At 41.4% G+C, this 18,823-nt stretch overlaps 1 long non-coding RNA gene and 1 other non-coding gene across 2 annotated transcripts in view; both read left to right on the plus strand.

Annotated features, from left to right (window-relative positions):
• LOC109309144 overlaps positions 1-10,952 on the plus strand; it is a 102,863-nt gene extending 91,911 nt beyond the window's left edge. Inside the window, exons 4-5 of the long non-coding RNA XR_002100808.1 lie at positions 2,241-2,360; positions 10,286-10,952. This is a non-coding gene — a long non-coding RNA (uncharacterized LOC109309144). The remainder of the gene's footprint in view (positions 1-2,240; positions 2,361-10,285) is intronic.
• Positions 10,953-15,733: 4,781 nt separating this feature from the next.
• Positions 15,734-15,805, plus strand: TRNAH-GUG. The gene has a single exon. It is a non-coding gene; the product is annotated as a tRNA-His (tRNA).
• The last annotated feature ends 3,018 nt before the right edge of the window (positions 15,806-18,823 follow it).

Genomic DNA, 18,823 nt, shown 5'->3' on the forward strand with positions numbered 1-18,823 from the left:
TCAACCAAACCAAACAAACAAGCAACCCCACACAATCCATATTAATGCTATATTAATAATGTTAACAATAAAGATTTATAGAATTTAATCTTAATGGCTAAAAATGGGAGGATCTTTTAAGAAGGCACACAGGACCATAAGTAGAAGTTGCACGAATTCAATTACTTGGGAGTCTTACTTTTCTGGACTTAATGGGCCAGATGCTTTTCTCAGTTACACGTGAACTCACTCAAGCATAAACAAAAGGAGAATTTGCAAACTATACATTATATAATCAGGGTTTTTTTTAATTTCAGATTTTTTTTTTTTAGTGAAACTCTTGAAGTGTCAAGAAAAAAATAACGTATATGATCTGATTTCATTCCCCCCACCCCAGGGATGGCATCCTTTATAGTGTGTGTATGTGTGTGTGTGTGTAATACCCCCAAAAAAGTGTGTGTTGAACAGAATGTAAAGGGACCTTAAATCTTCTTACAGCAGAAAATATATAGCTTACAGCTTTACCTATCATCACGGCTTTAATGTATGTATGCATGCATGCAAGTGTATAGTTCTCTGTGTGGGTGTATATTTCTTTCTATATATGCAAAGAAAAATTCCTATTCTCAGACACCAGATTATCACTTTGGTTGCCTGTGCCACAAGATGAGTATTAATTAGACATGACCATGCCTGCTGCATGACTCATCTCAAATGGGTAAGGAGGCAGAGTGGGCGAATTGTCACCTACCCATAATACATCCTTTGGTAAACGGGCATTGGACACCCACATGTTCAGAAATCCAAATTACCAGTGAAACCTTTCATCACCCCGCAGGTTAATATGAAGACGCTGGTGTAAGTTTTATACACTCTGCTCATCAAGCCCGTGGATAGAAACTCGCTGAGATGAGGCATAAATATGGCCTAATCATCAACTGCGAATTCAGATCTCTCCTGCTGAGCCGGTAACAGTCTAAAGTGTTTAAACTGATACCTTCCCAGCATGTGGCATCTTAATCAGCATCAGACTCCTACACCTTTTCTTCCACTTTGCTGGGCAGAGTCGCTGACCTCAGGAAGATGGGTTTATTTTAGTGCTAAGATTTGCCTATATGAATAATTCCTTTAACTCTTTCTAGTCCTCTGGATGTACATTGGAACCTCTGCACAAAACAGTCCATTAGCTTTGCAAAGAGGTTATAAGGAGGGGCCATTGGAAAGTGATCAAAAGGAAGGAGATAGGGAATTGGTTTCCCATTCAGGGGGCAAATTGCTTTTTTACAGTTTCTAACAATTTAGGACCACTGTAAACTGCAGTGCAAGGCGGTTACTGGACGGATGTTCAGAGCACACCTTTCTATTTGGCAAAAGTAGTGTTGCCAAAAGACTTCCCAACCCTTAGGAAGATCCCCATAGAAGCTAGACAAACCTTTTCTCCGCGCTGCGTTCTTTGGCTACTGCCACCATACAGGCTGCCTTTTTCCACACAGGGAAAAGATCAGCAAGAAGGGCTTGGGCCAACCCCCTCCCTCCACCTCTAAAATGTGAAGTTTGAACCAAACAAGCTTGGCTGCTAATGGCCACATTTTTGGAGAATACATAGAATCTGAGTCCAAAATTCACAGCTAGAGGCTGGGATTAGTTGATGACTCTCCTCCTAAAACATCTTCCCTTTTATACTTCCCCTCTATGCAGCACTGGTAAGGCTGCAATTGGAGTAATGCATCCAGTTCTAGAGGGATGTGGATAACCATGCACTTCAAGAGGGATGTGAATAACCTTGAGAGGGTCCAGAGGAGGGCTACTTGCATGGTTAGGGGCCTACAGGTAAGATCCTATGAGGAGAGATTGAGGGTCCTGAAGCTCTTCAGCCTCCCCAAGAGCTGAGAGGGGATCTTGTGGCCATCTACAAATTCATCAGGGGAAGTGGGGCAGCAAGGAATAGGGGATACTCTGTATACCAGGGTGCCCCTTGGGATTACTAGGAACAGTGGCCACAAACTGACGGAGAGCAGATTTAGATTGCACATTAGGAAAAATGTCTTTGCGGTGATGGTTGCCATAATCTGGAACGGGTTTCCAAGGGAGGTAATGCTCTCCCCTACCTTGGGGATCTTTAAGAGGAGACTGGACATGCACCTGGCTGGGGTCATCTGACCCCAGAGCTCTTTCCTGCCTAGGGCAGGGGGTCGGACTCGATGACCTACTGAGGTCCCTTCCAACCCTAAAAAACTATGAAATCTATCTTTTCAACACAGCTTTTTTTGAGCATTTGCTTGTTGAGGCCCCAGTGGGAAGATGAGCTTCCGTCCTTCCTGGAAAACGGGGAGGGAGGCAACAAATGACAAAGCCTGCTGCTGTGAAGTTTCATCCTCCAGGTAAGGAAAAAGACTGGGTGGGCCTATGGGTGGGGGGAGCATTTACCAGCCAAGCTAGGCCAATGGGTGCATTGACTTTGTTTCCAACTTTCACTGAAGTTTCAGATGCATTCAACTGGCAAAGCCCTGTGGCGGGTCAAGTAGGGGAGGGCTTATCTTTTGATCCCAGCACTTCCCGAGTGTGTGTAGGCGTTGATGTGTCATTAATTGCAAGTAGCAGCGGGGCCAAGGCCCTCCTAACAGGAAGGCTCTATTGCAGGCCTATGGAGCGCCTCCGACGCTTGCCCGCTGACCACAAATAGCACAATCTGGCAGCTGCAGGGATTTCCCGTCGCTTCCGCTTGTACAGGCGCAGGCCTTCTATCTCTTCCTGCGAGGGTGGCGGCGGCTCGGCAGCGACCTCCTGTCCTCAGGAAGCAGGCTGTCCAGGAGCAGTGGCGGGCGGCTGTAGGTGGGGCGGGAGGGGAGGTGGGGCTGACAAAAAAATATTTGTTTGGTGGCTGCAGCGCTGACACGCGCTGGCCAGGCAGTGGGAAAACAAAAGGGGGATGTCTGCTTCAAAAAGGCAGGAAATGAGGCAGCACGGGGGACCTGAGAGACCTATTGGGACTGGGCCGGGGCTTTCTCTCTTGCCCTATTGTTTAATTAAAAAAAAAAAAAAGAAAGAGCGAGAGACAGAGGGAGAGAGAAAAAAATATTGAACACATCCTGTGACCTCTTATCAAGCCATCAGCAAGAAAAACAAACAGCTCATTCATCAAAGGCCAAGGGTGTTTTTGATGCAACTGCTGGACCCGTGAAATCCGTCAGGCCGGGCGAGCCGAAGCATGGCTGGGAGAATTGGCTTATCCCTCTGTCTTATCACTGACACCATGATCTTACTCGTGGGCCACTAAGACCTTATTTGTTTGGTAGTTTCTGTAGTGAGCCGCAGGTATCTCCCCTGCCCCAGTGTCCCGGGGCTGTGCTCTCACATACCCCTCTTATCTGTGCACAGTGCAGTCTGTCTGATGCGGATGACTGATATATCCCTTCTCTACGTCCCCTCCCCTTTCTTGGCCAGACACTTAAATTTTTTCTACTCTTCGTTTTCTTCTGAAGGAGATGACATTTCAAGAAAAACAAGGCGATTGCTTTATTTAGCTCCTCTCTATCCCTAAAGGAAAGGAATTTTTTTTCGGTTTTTTTTGGCTGCTGTATATAAATGAAGAAGTGAAGATCCTGTCTCTCTGAGGCACCCTAACCCAGCAAGCTGCAGCAAGTTCTGGTTCATATATACATATACACATAGACAAACACACATGTGTTTGCATCTTGTCTGTATATACGTTACATTTAGTTCTCTGGTCTAAGCTCTTGGATTTTAAAGGCCAGGAAAGGCATTCAGTTAAGTGCTCTAACCTGTAAAATTCAGGCCCATAGTTTGTTGCCTAATTCCTCTCGTCTTGAGCCTAATAGCTTGCATTTAGCTAAAATTTAGATTCCAGAAAGGTATCTGGTCTTCTGAGAGATGGAACCCCCCCCCATCCTTGTACAGCCTTTGTTGTTACACTTCACTTGGGCGTTTGAAAAATGTTCTGTGGGGGATGGACTGCACCCTCTTGACAGGTGACCTGATAATGGCATATATCTTTTGCTCCCCTAAATTATGTGAGAATAGGTCATCAGTGAAAGTTGTTGTTTAATCTACATTGAATTGCAAACACTTGTGGCTTGATCCAAACAGTTTCGGCTAAACCCCCGAAGTTTGCAAAGCAGGCAATGGAAGAATAGGGGTGCACAGAATTAGGTTTGCTCTTTTTGAACCCTTTGCATGCAGGAGACTGAATCCATCTGGACAAAAATCTGCATAATCCTGTTATAAAAGTGGGATTCATTTCTATCATCTGCACGCACAGGCGATGGGAAGCATTGGAGGGTTATCGGTAGTTTTCAGTATTTAATAAAGACTCTTCTGTCACGGGCCCAGAAGTTACCCAAAGGCTGCTTTATAGTGTTCTAGCAGTGTGAGAGGCCTCAGCATAGACGTACATATGATTTATAAGTATATAAATAAAAATCAGCCCTAAGAGCTTTAAAGACTAATTTTTATGTGAACATTTGCCATTGGTCCTTCATTTTCTGGAGAGCACTCCATGTTTAACATATAATGAAGTGTCACTGTGAAATACTATTTGGAGGATCCTCAGATCCTACTGTCCTTTTATCTTAGTGTGTTTCATCGCCCGATTCTCAGTTATCCTGCAATAGTAGGAGGGGACCTTCTAATCAGGGAAACAAAAAGGAACGTTTTAGCCTGAAAATCTCGACGTGAGTCCAGATTTATGGGGAAACTTTCCAAGTCACAGAAAGAAATGAGATTCCCATTGATAATAGGAATTGGTGCTTAGGGATGTCAATAGGAATCGGTGCTTACCTACCTTTGGCGGACGAGCGAGGACTATCAAAGTGTCTTTCGCTCACTGTTGGGCTACCTAAGGCAGTGCCATGTCTGTTGTTGCATTTAGCATCTGAGTTGGCATTAGGGGCTCCAGGCAAGGGGTATAAACCTCTCTAAAGCAGAACTGGGATAGGCAGATTACTAGATGTAGGAAAAGGAAGGTAGGGGAAGAAAAGAGTTAACTAAATATTAAGATCCAATCATTCCTTGGGAATTTGAAACATTCCATTTAACCTCCTGTACATCTGTACCTAATCTGGTTATTATTCCTAATCTGTTTGAAACCTCTGGCATAGTAGAAACCTCACAGGAAGGGCTGAACTTTTGAATTTTCCTTTGTTTCCAGAGAAGAGAGGGCTGGATAAGCTTTGAATAAGCACCCAAACTTTCATATACTAATTGGAATGGGATCTTGGAACCTCCTGAAGTTCATTTATCTGTTGGGCGTGCCTTACGTTTTATGGGTCTGATACTATTTGTTTTATTAAAAAATATGATGTATATGCTCCTAGCATGAGTGAGATTTCCTCTGCTTTCAATGGAAGTATTGTGCATACCATGAATGTAGGGTCAGGCCCTTGAAAGCATTCTTATCCTTCCATCAAGTGTTAATGGGATCCATATTGATTCATTGAGAGGAGATTATACTCCTTAGTGCTGGTGTCATTCAGACATACTGGTCAAACATGCAACATGTGGAAGGTCAATAACTCATCAATATCTTAGCTTTTTTGTAATAAGCTAGTTCTTACTTGTTGGAAATGTGTCTCTGAGACAGCAGCCAACTGCAAAAAGGGGCTCTTAAAAGAAACCCAGCTCCCAGCAGCCAAAAGGAAATCTCCAAAAGCTGATTTTCACATACAGATTGGCTCCATTTCTTTTTACACATACAAAACCAGAATGATAAAAAAAAAGAGTTAGACAAATATTTATACATATGGCTAATGAGAACACCTGGCATAGCAGGTGAACAAGCTAATGGGGAAAAGATGAGATGGATGCACTTCTCGCTACACATACTGCGCCCGAATAATCAGCTTGTTTCTTCTGCTGACATACCCTATGAGGACTCTTTTGCTCCAGTGCATGAAGGTGCTATATCAAGAGCCCTTGAAGACTTCTCTCCACTTACCCCTTGTGTACCAGTTCATGCTCCCCCAGCACAATCAGAGATGGGAGGTCACGTGAGGCCCCCAATATAGTCATTGACTGGTTCCATTGTGATATCTCAAACAGGCCCATGTAGCTTTGGAATATAGACATATGTCTCTTAGGACCAGGACTGGCACCACCAATTTATTTCATGTAGTTCACGAAACAACCATCACCTTGTAATGACTTTCATTTATTACTAGTGACTTGTGAACCTCGGGAGATTTGCTTGGGACAAGTACCAATTCAGCTGCCAAACCTTATCTGAACTATCTGAACCTCTTGAGTCTAAAAAAATGGGGCTGGAAATCTCATCAGATAAAGATATACTCTGTGATTGACTGTAGTTATTGCTTCCAGATGAGCTGGTATTAGTAGCCTAACTGTGTTTGTTTTGGTACTTGGCACTTTCACTCCTGGTCCCAGCCCTCAGAAAGACGACCAGAAGTGACCATAAAAATGTGTATTTATCATTTCATTAATGCACAGACACACAAAATTATCTACATTCCCTTGCATTGCATGAAGGATTGCTATCAACCTTTAAGTTGATTCTTCTTTTATCCAGGGTCGTTTTTCCTTTTCTAGTTATTTCTGAGATGGGGGAAAAAGCAGCTTTTTATAATCAAGTACAACTCCCAGTGACTGAAGTGGGAGCTGAAGAATCTACAAATGCCACTAGTAGTTAAGCCTTAATGCTCTATGATAGGTAAGCATACGGGCTGCTACCAGTTACCTCTCAAATTTGCCAGCATTAATTAGCTAGTTTTGCACAGATGTCACAATATGGGCTTTAGGAATGAAGTAAATATACAGGGAAATGTGACCCTATGGACCAGCTCAGGGAAGCTGTTTCATGTACAGCTGTAATGTAGAGCACTGTCCAACATTTTTAAGTGCAGATTCAATTACACTGAAATACTGTCCGCATTTGTCTTAGATTTGTTGACTTTTTTTTGGTGCAAGAAGGTGATAATCAAAACACTTTGTTGACACATTAAAAAAAAACAAAACAAAACACTTGAATCAGCTTTTTCTTCAGCATTTTCTTTCAATATTATTTAAAGAGGTTAAAAGTCTCAAAATGTAAATGAAATGCATCATTCCACAAATGTTTTTCTTTTTCTGCTTTTTTTTTTTTTGGTTTGTGAAAATTTGTAAGTGTTTTGCTTCATTTCAGCTGAAACCATTTTTGCCCCCATTTCTTAGACTTGACAGTGGCATGGGGAAAGAAAAGAATCAGTTATTTGTCAGGCTCTCCTGACATTGCAGGGAACATAAAAGCAATTGTAGGCGAAATAAGCTAAAGAAGCATAAAACCTGGTATCACTGACTGAAGTGAGGGGGTAATGAAGAAGCAGAAAAAGAGAGAATGGAGGGGATGACAAAGTTATGCAGGGGCTGGACTGTAAGGACAAGAAACTCGAACTTGATGTGCCAGTGGGACAATGCAAAGGGGATGATATTCTCCCGGAGATAATCTTCATGACAAGCTTTGTGCAAACTAAATTGGGGAATCACACGTGTGGCAGGGTATTCAGAAAGGAAAACTATAGAAAAGGTTAGGTTTGCAAAGCCTCAGTATAATTTGCAAGGGGTGGGGGAGTGGGGAATAGGACCATTGCTCCGAAGTTGAGATGTGCCCACAAGCACCAGGCTATTTTGATAGTGCAGCATCTTCGTACAGGGACACCTAGTGATTAGGAAGGGAGGAATTACCATCAGAGTACAAATCAATGGCCCATCTAGTTCTCTAGCCAGTCTCTGACAGTGGCAATTTTGAAAGATGAGAATTGAAGATTACTAAACTGTGGAGTAGTTTCCCAAGGGAAGCTGTGGAAGTCCCATGTTAGGGAGCTTTTACAACTAGACCAGACAAAACAGGAGAAAATGTACTGTAGCTGTAGACAGCAATTCTGCATCAGCAGGGAGATGGATTGAATGATCTAATATGGCTCTTCCATCTGTAATTCCTGTGAGTCTATGAATCACATCTATGTGTGGCAATGCAGCAGAGTAAATACAGTACAGAGCAGCTTCATCAGCTATCTTGGTATCTCTGTAATAGTAACATGAGTAAATTAGGCAGACAAATTCCAAAAAGGAATATATTTGACTCTGCATCCATCTAAATCCATCTGTTCAAACTGGCTGCAGTACAGCATACTACTTTGAGTTCTTAACTGGTGCACGCTGGGTAATAAGATATTTCAGTTGTGTCAGGACTGTTATTAGTGAAGGACTAAAACCATTATTTAGCTAATGCTTTGCTGTAAACAGTTAGTGTTTCCTGACACAGTGACACATTTTGGATTAATACAAAGAGCAGCCCAACCATTTCTATCCTCCATAAATTTTAACGTTAACCATATGGAACAATTTTGCAGAAGTAGACTATAAAAACTGAAGGAATGGCAATTTGCAGTGCAACCTGCTCTTTGATTTGGGAGAGGGAGCAGAAACGCACGTTTGATTTGCACGCAGTGGGCACACTTCAACTTCATTGCTCCAGAATTCGATATGGAACAGAATTTAGGATTTCAGTTGCACATACATAAGAGCCAATACAAAGATTTTGCCCTGTGGATGAAAGGTGCAAAACTTCTATACTGCACTCATAAGTAGCAGAGAAGAGGATATGGCTGGTAGCTAGATAGCTGTGTTTAGAGTATATTTATTTTACTTTTCCTTAATTAAAAAAAATGTTTATGACCTTCCTTGCTCTTAACATTCCTTCTGTAAACTCCTACATTCCCAACCATCTCATGCTTATTTTCTCACCACTCCTGAATTCCTTCCCGACTTTGTCATGACCTTTCCATGTCCCTTCTTAACTCTCCTCATTCTCCATTTGCTCTATCTGTGGTATAAAGTCTCTGGGCTTGACTGTATTTAAAGATGGGATATTAAGCCAATTTCCAGCTACCAAGCCCCAGGAAAGTTCAAATCCATACTCAGATGCCAGGCGACACTTCATGGTGAAAGCCTAAATTAATAGTGGATTGAATAAAAAAATTGAAGCCCAGCAGAAAAACTTTCAATTTACAACTAATGCAGGCTCAGATACAAACGGCATGGTTTGGGACCATGTCCAATCATAGCATGTGTTCCTATGGAGAACACAAATGCATAGCATGCATATAGCAGATTCGCTGGTCAAATTATATAAAAGACAATTCAGGGTCTTTGTAACTGGAATGTTGAATTTGTCTCGTATTATTTGCTTGAGAACATTCATCAAAATACTGGAGTATCAATAGTGGGGAGAAACTGTCCCTTATTCTTGAAGAATTGCATGGTTCTTTTTTCTTCTTCATTTGTGAATCTCATATTTAAAAAAATTTCAATCATCCAAGCAGAGACCAGAAAAAAAGGATGACTTAGTTGATCAATCACATACTTTGTTAAAGAGCGAAGCTGAACGGTTTGAAAAGAAACCAGAGGCAGAAATCTGTTTGCATAAAATATTGGACGGGCGCATATGAATAGAGTTCTTGGAATATTTCCATCTAAACATTTTTACAATTTTGTATAGCATTTTGGATGAAAATAGTTGTCATTATATTTGCCTATTGCTGGAATACTGATGCAATCAAGACAGTAGAGGTTGAAATTTGTGACAAGTACCCTCTGAATGAAGAGTTTAGCCTGCTCTTTCTAATGCGCACCAAGTTCTTACAACTGCATGGACTGCCTGTGTTTAGCAGAGCAATGTTCCTGCACATCTATTTAACTCTAACCCTTGTGAAGCAGGAGCACTGCTGTTCAAGTCAAAGGAGTGTAAACTCACTAACATAAAAATGTGGCCTAGGTACTACTGTTAGGGATTGAATACCACAGTTTAATGGCCAAGGAGATATTTTTCTATTAAGTCTAACTTGTAGCTGGATTAATCTGAAATGAAGCCACATGTGCAATGAATAAATCCTCCATAAGTCTTAGAGGTGAAATAGGCTCTGAAAGCTTGTAGAAGCCCAGAAGGATATTTACTACCTGTAGGTTTTCACATTAGCCAGGATGTGTGCTGAGAAGCTCACACTATCATATGGCTGAAAAACCCTAAATGCTGTGACATTAGCAAGAAGCTTATAATTAAAGTATGTTGCCATTTCACCAGGCTTTCATTTATAGGAGAAAGTGCAAATTCTATTCCGTGTGAACTTTAGATACATCCAACTTTTTTCTTTGTTCTTTTCTTTAAAGCTTTGCAACAAATGCATCCCCATATGCTTATATTAGTTAATCTAGTATTAAACATATTGGCTGTGCAAAATGTTGGCATGCATTAATAAATGTTTTCATTTTTTTTATTCTTTTTTTTCTTTTACTTTAGATTCTTCCTTTGACTACACAAGCAACAGCTGTCTAGCTTCCTGTTCAGTACAGGATCTAATGCCTCTACAGAAATCTAGGTCAAAACACTTGGAATGTATGAATATCAAACAGAGTTTTCAAAACAGCAAATGAATACATCTTTAACTGGTGACATTTTCCTGTAGCATATGGCTGCAAGCTCAGGGGACTGCATGCTTTTTTGATGAATATGTTCCGTCAAAAACTAAGGAATGGCAGTGGGCTTATATCACCTTCTGTTTTGCCTTATGAAATGATAATGCAAACTCAGAGATAGATACCACTATTACAAGACTTTTACCTTTTGTCCAATCCCACAGTAGTTAAAGACCTACTGGTTAAGTGACTACGTCTTTGGTTGTGCTACACTATAAAAGATAGTTGTCAAAGATGAGATTGTATAAAGCACTTATCCAAGTCACGGAGGGCATAGTACATTCCCGTACTTGTGGAAAATAGCAAAATGCAGAACGAGGAAAGTGACCCTGGTTAATTATATAGCTTTGTGGAGAAAAAACGCCAAGGAAACAACTTGGACAAAAGAAAGGCCTGATATGTACTAACAAATTGCAGTTTGCCATTACAGTTCAGCAAGCTGTATATCATCTATGTGGTAGACAAAACAGTCTTCTAATGAAGGACAATGGGGAAAAAAAAAAAAAAGAACAAGTTGAAATGAAAAAAGTAGGGATAAAAAGAAAATAAAAACCCAAACATGATGCCCACCCCACACCCCAAACAACACTACACTAGCACTCACTAGAAAACTGTTCCCAAAAGTCAATCCGTTATCCTTTAAAGTAAAATCTTTTGACTGAAGAATAAGGGTTTCCATGTACTGCAGTTAAATACCTGAAGCAGCTGAATAATTAAAGCACATTATCTGTAAATAATCCATTTGCTGATTAATAGTAAAAAATTGAGACTAATTTATTTGATGATGATTATTTAACCATCTATGCATCCAGTCAAATAATGAATCAAATGTATTTATGAATAATGCATTTGTTAATTGTTGAAGGAGGTGGAAAAATCTCAATGTTTCCCAAGAACGAGGCTGACAACTGAGCACTTGTTCTTTGCCTAACCTTAACTATGTGAATTGTCACATTAAAAGGAATAAGGCTGTACACATGCTTGAAGTGAGGGATATTGTTTAAGTAGCTCATTGAACTGCAGCCTAGATTCCGACTTCAGTACTCTCAGGGATAATATCCTGACTTCACTGAAGTTGGTGATGAACCTCCCACTGATTTCATTTGGAATAGGATTTCCCCATAGCAGTCAAAATACTTGTTCTACATTGAAGGCGCTATAGCCAACATCAAACTTCAGACCACTGGGCCAAATAGTGGCTGTATGCAACTGCAGAGTGCTTCAGTTGGAGCAATACCTCTAGTATTCAAGCTATGCCAGATATTTACAGCTGTCAAAGGCATCCCAATGCCTCCTGGATGATAGGTATATATATATATATATATATATATGTCAGGCAAGAACAACTGCTGCACTTTCAAAAGATGTAACCGCTTTTTCCTTGCTGTGCCCTGCAGAAGGGAGTCATAGCTGTGACCATGCTCCCAGCCCAATCCAGGCATGTCCCAGTCTGTCCCCACCATCTGAGCTCCCCAGAGCTGCGTCCTGTAATATATATGGGAACTAATTAACAATGAAGCTAATCTCACAGTCACCGAGATACTCTACTAATCCCATGTTATCAAGAAAAGAATGGGTACCCCAACCCAGAAAACCTCTAGATAAAGCATTAAAAGAGAAGGCCTGATACAGTTTGCATGTCAACATATACAAAAATATAGGAAAGAAGTAAATTCTAGAGTCAAAAGCCTACACTTAAAACACGTGACCCCCAGCTGTTAAAACCTATCTAGGGACTGATAGCATGAGTCTTCTCACTGATTATAATGTCAGATTTTAGTGATAGAAAGAGAGGGAAAGAACACCCAAGAAAAAAATATTGAAACATCACATTTCTCACCGACGTTAGGTGGGAGTGAGGAATGCATGCATATTCTGATTTACTGGTAATAAAGTTTATTTAGCTGTCTAAGGTATTGTACTGGATTATGATGATGGCATTCAGATGGTGGAACTGAGCACGTGCAGTGACTTTGCTGATGACACCAAGTTAGGTGGAGTTGAAGACACTCTGGAGGCCAGGGCTATGGTCCAGAACGGTCTGAATAGACTGGAAAACTAGCCTGCAGTCAATACAATGAGATTCAACAAGGACAAGTGCGAAGTCCTGAACTTGGGATGGAATAACTGCATGCACAAACACAGACTGGGGAATGACTGGCTGGGCTGCAGCAATGAAGAGAAGGACCCCGGTGCGACAGTCAACCAGAAGCTGGATATGAGCCAACCTTGTGCTCCTGTTGCGAAAAAAAAAAGCCAACAGCATACTGGGCTGTATTAACAGAAGCATCACTTGCAAATCCATGGAAGTGATTCTTCTGCTCTTTTAAGCACCGGTGAGGCCTCAGTCTGAAGTACTGTTTTGACCCTCACATTTCAAGAAGGATTTGGACAGATTGGAAAGAGTGCACTGCAGAGTAACAACAATGTTTAGCGGCCAGGGGAGCATGACTTATGAGGAAAGACTAAAAAAGCTAGGGACGTTTAGTCTGGAAAAGACAAGATTGAGGGGGGATTTGATAATGGAAGGACAATTATGGAGACGGGCTTTTCTCTGTGGCTGCAGGGAACAGCCCTAGGAGCAATGGCCTTACTATTGGGGAAATTGAGGTTGAAGATTATATGAGGAATTGTTTGACTCTCGGGGTGGTGAAGCATTGGAAGAGGCTACACAGAGAAGTTGTGGGACCTCCATCCTTGAAAATTTTCAAGAGCAGGTCGGGCAGGCTGAGATGATTTAGTCAGTGAAGATCCTGCCTTACAGCCAGCGGGTTCATGCTTTTTTGTTTTGTTTTGAGAAATATTGGCACTTTTTTCAGTATCACTCATCACATACAGTCCCCCCATCCATCAGAATACATGGCCAGAATACAGAATACATAAGCAGCATTTATGGAAATACTCAAATTGATACTAGCTGAGGATCTGGATCAAGCTTTTCTAAGGGTATTCTCTTCAGCTATGAAATTGCAAGAAAATATGGCTTTTTTTGGTTGTTGTTATTTTGCTGCAAGAAAGAAAGCTGCAAAGATAGCAAATATTTACTTTACGGCAAATTCACCAAACTCCCTTCTTTGCTCTGCATCAAAAAATACTATGCGAAATGTCATTGTTTGGGAGATGAAGAACACTTTTCTTTGGCAATAAAAAAACAAGCCGTAAAAATCTTGGCTCTGACTGCTTTAGTCCTCTCTTGCTTTCATTTATGTTAAAATGCAAGGCCATGTAACTGCCTTGCTATGCACATATTAAGGAAGTTGGCTTAGAATGATGCAGCTTCAGAGGGAAGGGCAATAAGATCTGAGCTGTGAGAGCAAAGCTCATTTATGTTCTGGGCTTATTTTATTTTTCTTAAATCAACATTAAGAAGGAAAAGTTGAGATATTAATTACCCGTTTACTGCCAATGTAGCGGAAAATGTAATTTATAGTTCACTTGAGGAAAAAAAAAAAGTGCCTGCTTAATTTAAGAACTCAAATTATTCAAATAACATTTTGAATGTGATTATTCGTATAATTGAAATGTTGCTTTTACAGTCCGAATTCCTTCAGTGAGTTACAGCCTCGGCAACAGTTAACTAAAAGCTCACTGTGGAAATCATCACAAGTGTGAACAGGAAAGGAAAAGTGGCTAGGCCAATATCGTTGCATTTACCTGGGGAAATGTGCCAGATAGAGAATCAGGGTTTAATTTGGATTCATGATACCTGCTGTCTCTAGTACCTTTGTAGATATTTTGGCCTACATTTTCATTTAGGCTACAGCAAAACAATACAAATGATGGGAACACATTCTAGCACCTGTAGTAGCTGACTATGCCCTTGCTCATATAGGGGCAAAAAGCCTCAGATTTGCACAGCCATGCAAATGTTAGTACCCACTTTGGACCTGAACCTGCCATTAGATCCACCTAGGGAAAGCCCTCTGTGCCTACAGAGCCTACTGAAGTCTTAGCTGTACAGGTCTGATTGCAATGTCAAGGTACTGTTGGCAAAAATGCACCTGCAAAATGAGACTCCATTTTTTTTCTCCTTCCCCCGAGAATTATGCTGAAAGATTGGGCATTGCTACAACTGCATTAATTTCTAGTGATGCTCCAGCCTGAAAAGGGGGCCATTTAGCTGTTTGCATTCCAGCCTGAGGTCTACCCAAATCTACTCGCGCCCTGTGCTAAAATGTGTTTAACTGAGCAAAAGGCAATATAATCTGGCCACTCCTTACACTCATGACAGCACATTCTGCTGGAGATATGCATCAAGAAAAGAAATCTGACATCAGACAGCAATTAAATGAATGGTATGTTCTCCAGTCTCTAGACCGGCATAAAAATTCAAACAGAATCAATGTACCCAGTTAGAGGACACAGGCTGTGTCTAGTCAGTAGATTTCCCACTTTTCTATTCAAACATATGGCATATGTCTTTCTAATTTGAAAAGTGTTTTACATTCACAATAAGGAAGGAGGGTCACATTAGTTCAGATAAATGGCAACATTTCATATTTTGCACTTAAAAATTCACTGAAAATAAAGCATCTGGACCACTAAGGATTTGAGGGTTTAGTGAGGTAGAGAAGACCTGCTCTGCATTTCAAAAATGGATTAAGATATTTAAACAACCTTTATGTCTCTAAAAGGGAAAAAAAAAAGAGAGACTTACCTGGCCTAAAGCAAGTTTTATTCCAGTAAGCTTTGATTTTTTGTGGTAATAACGTTCCAGCTCTTTCAGGATTTAGAAAAGAAACTCGGACAGAGACTTAACCGGGGTATTACTTTTTCTGAGGTGGGGGGGGTGGTATTTTAGTCACACCAGCAAATCTGAACCATATTTATTATTTAACTTGATGACTAAGTGAGCTGGTAATTATTTAGTGGGAGATTGGTAGATTTTACTCTTGACAAAACTTTTATGATTTGTTCACCCCGTTTTCCGGTGCCTATTTAATACATCAGTGAATGTGTTGTTATGAGGCCCCTCTCTCTCCCATTGCACACGGGAAATGAGTGATTACAGTCGCTAGCTGTTTTAGCACAAAAGCAGTGGCGGTACAGATTTTTAGCTCTGAATGTCCCACGTATGATCCCACATGTATCAGCTGAGAGACAACCATTCATGATTTTGCATTTCTGCTGTATCTAATTCTCAACAATAAAAAGGTGAAGGAGCAATAAAGTGACATGTGGAAACACCCTGGAACAGAGCCTATTCAGGAGACATCAAAGCTTGAGAGGATGCCACTGCCAAAGAGCAGCAGCTCTGTAGCCCTAGTAGCTTGCTGTGATCGTATAGTGGTTAGTACTCTGCGTTGTGGCCGCAGGAACCTCGGTTCGAATCCGAGTCACAGCATTACCTTGCAAGCAGTGGCATAGCACAGGGTACAGATTTTACATGCAGGGGAAAAAACCTTCTTTGTAAATCAAGCGCCACGGGTCTGGAACAGACTCCTGCTGAAATGGTACAGTCAGCAAACCTGGTGATATTCAAAAATTGTCTTGACACCCATTTTGCTGGGATCATCTGACCCCTGCTGTCTTTCCCACCCAAATGCAATGGGGCTGGACCTGATGATCTTGTGAGGTCCCTTTCAGACCTTAACATCTATGAATATATGAAAACTCTACCACTGAGCCCATGCAAATTGCAAGAGGCTCAGAATTTAGCCAAATCTGCACTAATTTTCACAAGGATGCCAGTGGCATAACTGGGGCAGAATAACTGGAGCACTGCCCTGGGGACTGAGTTGAGGGGAGGGGGGGAAAGGTGAAAACATAATAGTGGCACAAAGCTTGCACAATTGCACCAAAGGCAAAACAATGTAATTTTTCTTCTCAAAAAAGGCTGAAAAATAGAGGGGAACAGGAAGCGTGAGAACCTAGGGCGGCTTTTTACTCCGATGGTGTTGATGATAGGGAAAAACATACGAGCAATTTATTCATCCAACCAAAATTAGGTTTGGATTTTCAGAGAATTTAGGTGAGCAAATCCCATTAAGTTTTAGTGCCTTTCATTAGAGCCTGAAAATCCTAGCTATAATAAGAGGCACAAAAATATAATGAGTAAGTAGGATTCTTTCTTAATGGTAGATGAGCGTTGCCTATTATGGATGAAACTAAGTAGGAGTTTCGTTTCTCTTTCTTTCTAATTCTCCAATTCTCCAGAGGCCGCACTTTATACTTTGCTGCTGAGAATATCAAACGCTTAGGTAGCCAATGGCATAATTATATTTTCCCCCCTCCCCTCTTTCCCAGTTTGTCTTGTCTTTACTTCATTTCTTTCTTTTTTTCCTTTTTTTTTTTACATGACCCTATTCACTTTTCAGGCTTACCATGTTCCAATCCTCCTCTTGTCCTTTCTTTCCCCCCTTCAGCACCTCTTCCTCTGGGAAGGGGTTAAATAAAGGCCTTATTAGGCTATCACTGGCTGACATTTAGATATCAAGTATGAATCAGCTGCTAAAGTATTAGTATAAACGAGTTTCAGCAAGTGCTTTTTTTTTTTTAACACGGGCACCCCCTGTTAGCTCTTCCCTCCTCTTGCATCCTAATGTTCATTATGCAAGGGGACGGATTGGAGGGTCCCCCTCCTCACACCTCCTTGGTCTTGCACCATTAGGCATTTAGCTTTTGAGCCTCTCTGTTTGATGCTAAAACCCCCAAGATGTTGCCTGACAAATTAAAGGTGGAATTATTAAAATCAATGGAAGGGCTTATCTTGGAAGCATTTCCCCCTCACCGTGGACGGATCCAAACCAGAGAGAGAGACCAGCAACATAGAGACCCCATTAAGGATTCCAGGGTCGGAGGATTGACTGGCAGTTGGGAACAAGGCTCTGACTGTTTGCCCACTGCCCATTCTTGTGTTTTTGGGTAAAATAAAAGTTCTTTTCTCTGAGAACCTTTTTTTGACAATAAAACAACTCTCAGTCATTCACGAGTCACAGGCGAAGAGAAAAGGGCCTCAGTGTAAAGTGCTGTAAACTGGCACATTGTTTCCAGTTATTTTCTCACTATTCACATATAGGGGGAAAGAAAAAAAAAAGAGCAGAGGATGAGAAAAGAAGGGGAGGGAGAAGGGAGCTAAGAGGAAGGAGGGGGAGAGCCGGGGTATCTTTTGATGGAAATGTCAGATGATCATGGCCAAAGGGGGAGGGAAGCGGGGGAAGTCTGATATTTGCCAGCACTTTGCCTGCAGAGTCTGTAGCTGAACTCCTGACCACCCACTTCCCACCTGCTTCACCTCTCCTCCTTCTCCCAACCCTCTTCACTTTCATCAGCTGCAAGGGCATAGAAAACAGAGCTCTACCAGACCCTGAGAGTTAGCTTTGAATGATTCAAACATCGCCCTTTAGTGTGCAGAAAAGACAGACTCTCCTGCCATGGCCTCCTCTCATATCTGGTGGTTTCTTTGGAATAGACACATCTTGCAGCTCAATTAATTCCCATCCTGCTGAAGAAAGGGCTGACTCCAGGATGACACCTTGTAGTTTTGGGTACCAATAGGATAACCCATAATAAAAAGGCTTTTGTCGAGAGCTTCCTGGTCCAGGCTGCTACCCTAATACAAATATGAAATAATGATAATAATGTTAATAATAGTAATGCTAATAACAGCAACAGTAGTAACAGCAATAGTCCTTGTGTTCTTGTTGTGACTGTGTACTCAAACTCATGAATTTAGTGCCATCACACGTCCCTCCTAATATAGATAGGAATATAAGTACACCATTGAGGAGTAACCTTCCCTGGTAGGGGGGGGGACTGTCAAGTTGAGAAATGAGCTCTGAAGTCCTAAATATAGACTTTTTGCTCAAATAAGCATAGACCTTGTGCTAACCACCACCTACCAATTCCAGTTCAAAAGGAGATGAGAGTCTTCTTTGTTAGATGGTTTCAGGCTCTGGGGTAAACTTGGTAAGGCGGAAAGTATAGGTCAGATCCAGAGATGCACTGAAATCAGTGGACCCGGATCTGGATGGTTTCAGCCCTGCCTCTTAGTGCAATGTTTTGCATGGTTTCTTTAGTGCAGAGAAGAGAAAGCCTTTGTAGAAGACAATTCAACTAATACGTTGAGTGCAAGAGAAAATTAGAGTGCGGGTGAAGAAATAGAAGGCATGACAAGTAAGGAGGGATGGAAAACCATGGTGCAGGATTAGCTCAGGGATTTATTATGATATTATTTATATATATTATATACTCAATAAAGGCTCATTGCTCTAGCCTGACTGCATTGTTTATGGCTTGAGTTACCATGAGATTCTAATTCACTAGAGGGAGCTGTGGATAAGAGCGATGCAGCTCCAGCTGAGGGAAGATTGATTGCTTTCATTCAACCCCCATAGCCTGAAAAATGCTCCCCATTTATTTT

This window comes from Crocodylus porosus, unplaced genomic scaffold (genome assembly GCF_001723895.1).
Source record: "Crocodylus porosus isolate Cpor-Errol unplaced genomic scaffold, CroPor_comp1, whole genome shotgun sequence".
NCBI classification, from domain to species: Eukaryota; Metazoa; Chordata; order Crocodylia; family Crocodylidae; genus Crocodylus; species Crocodylus porosus.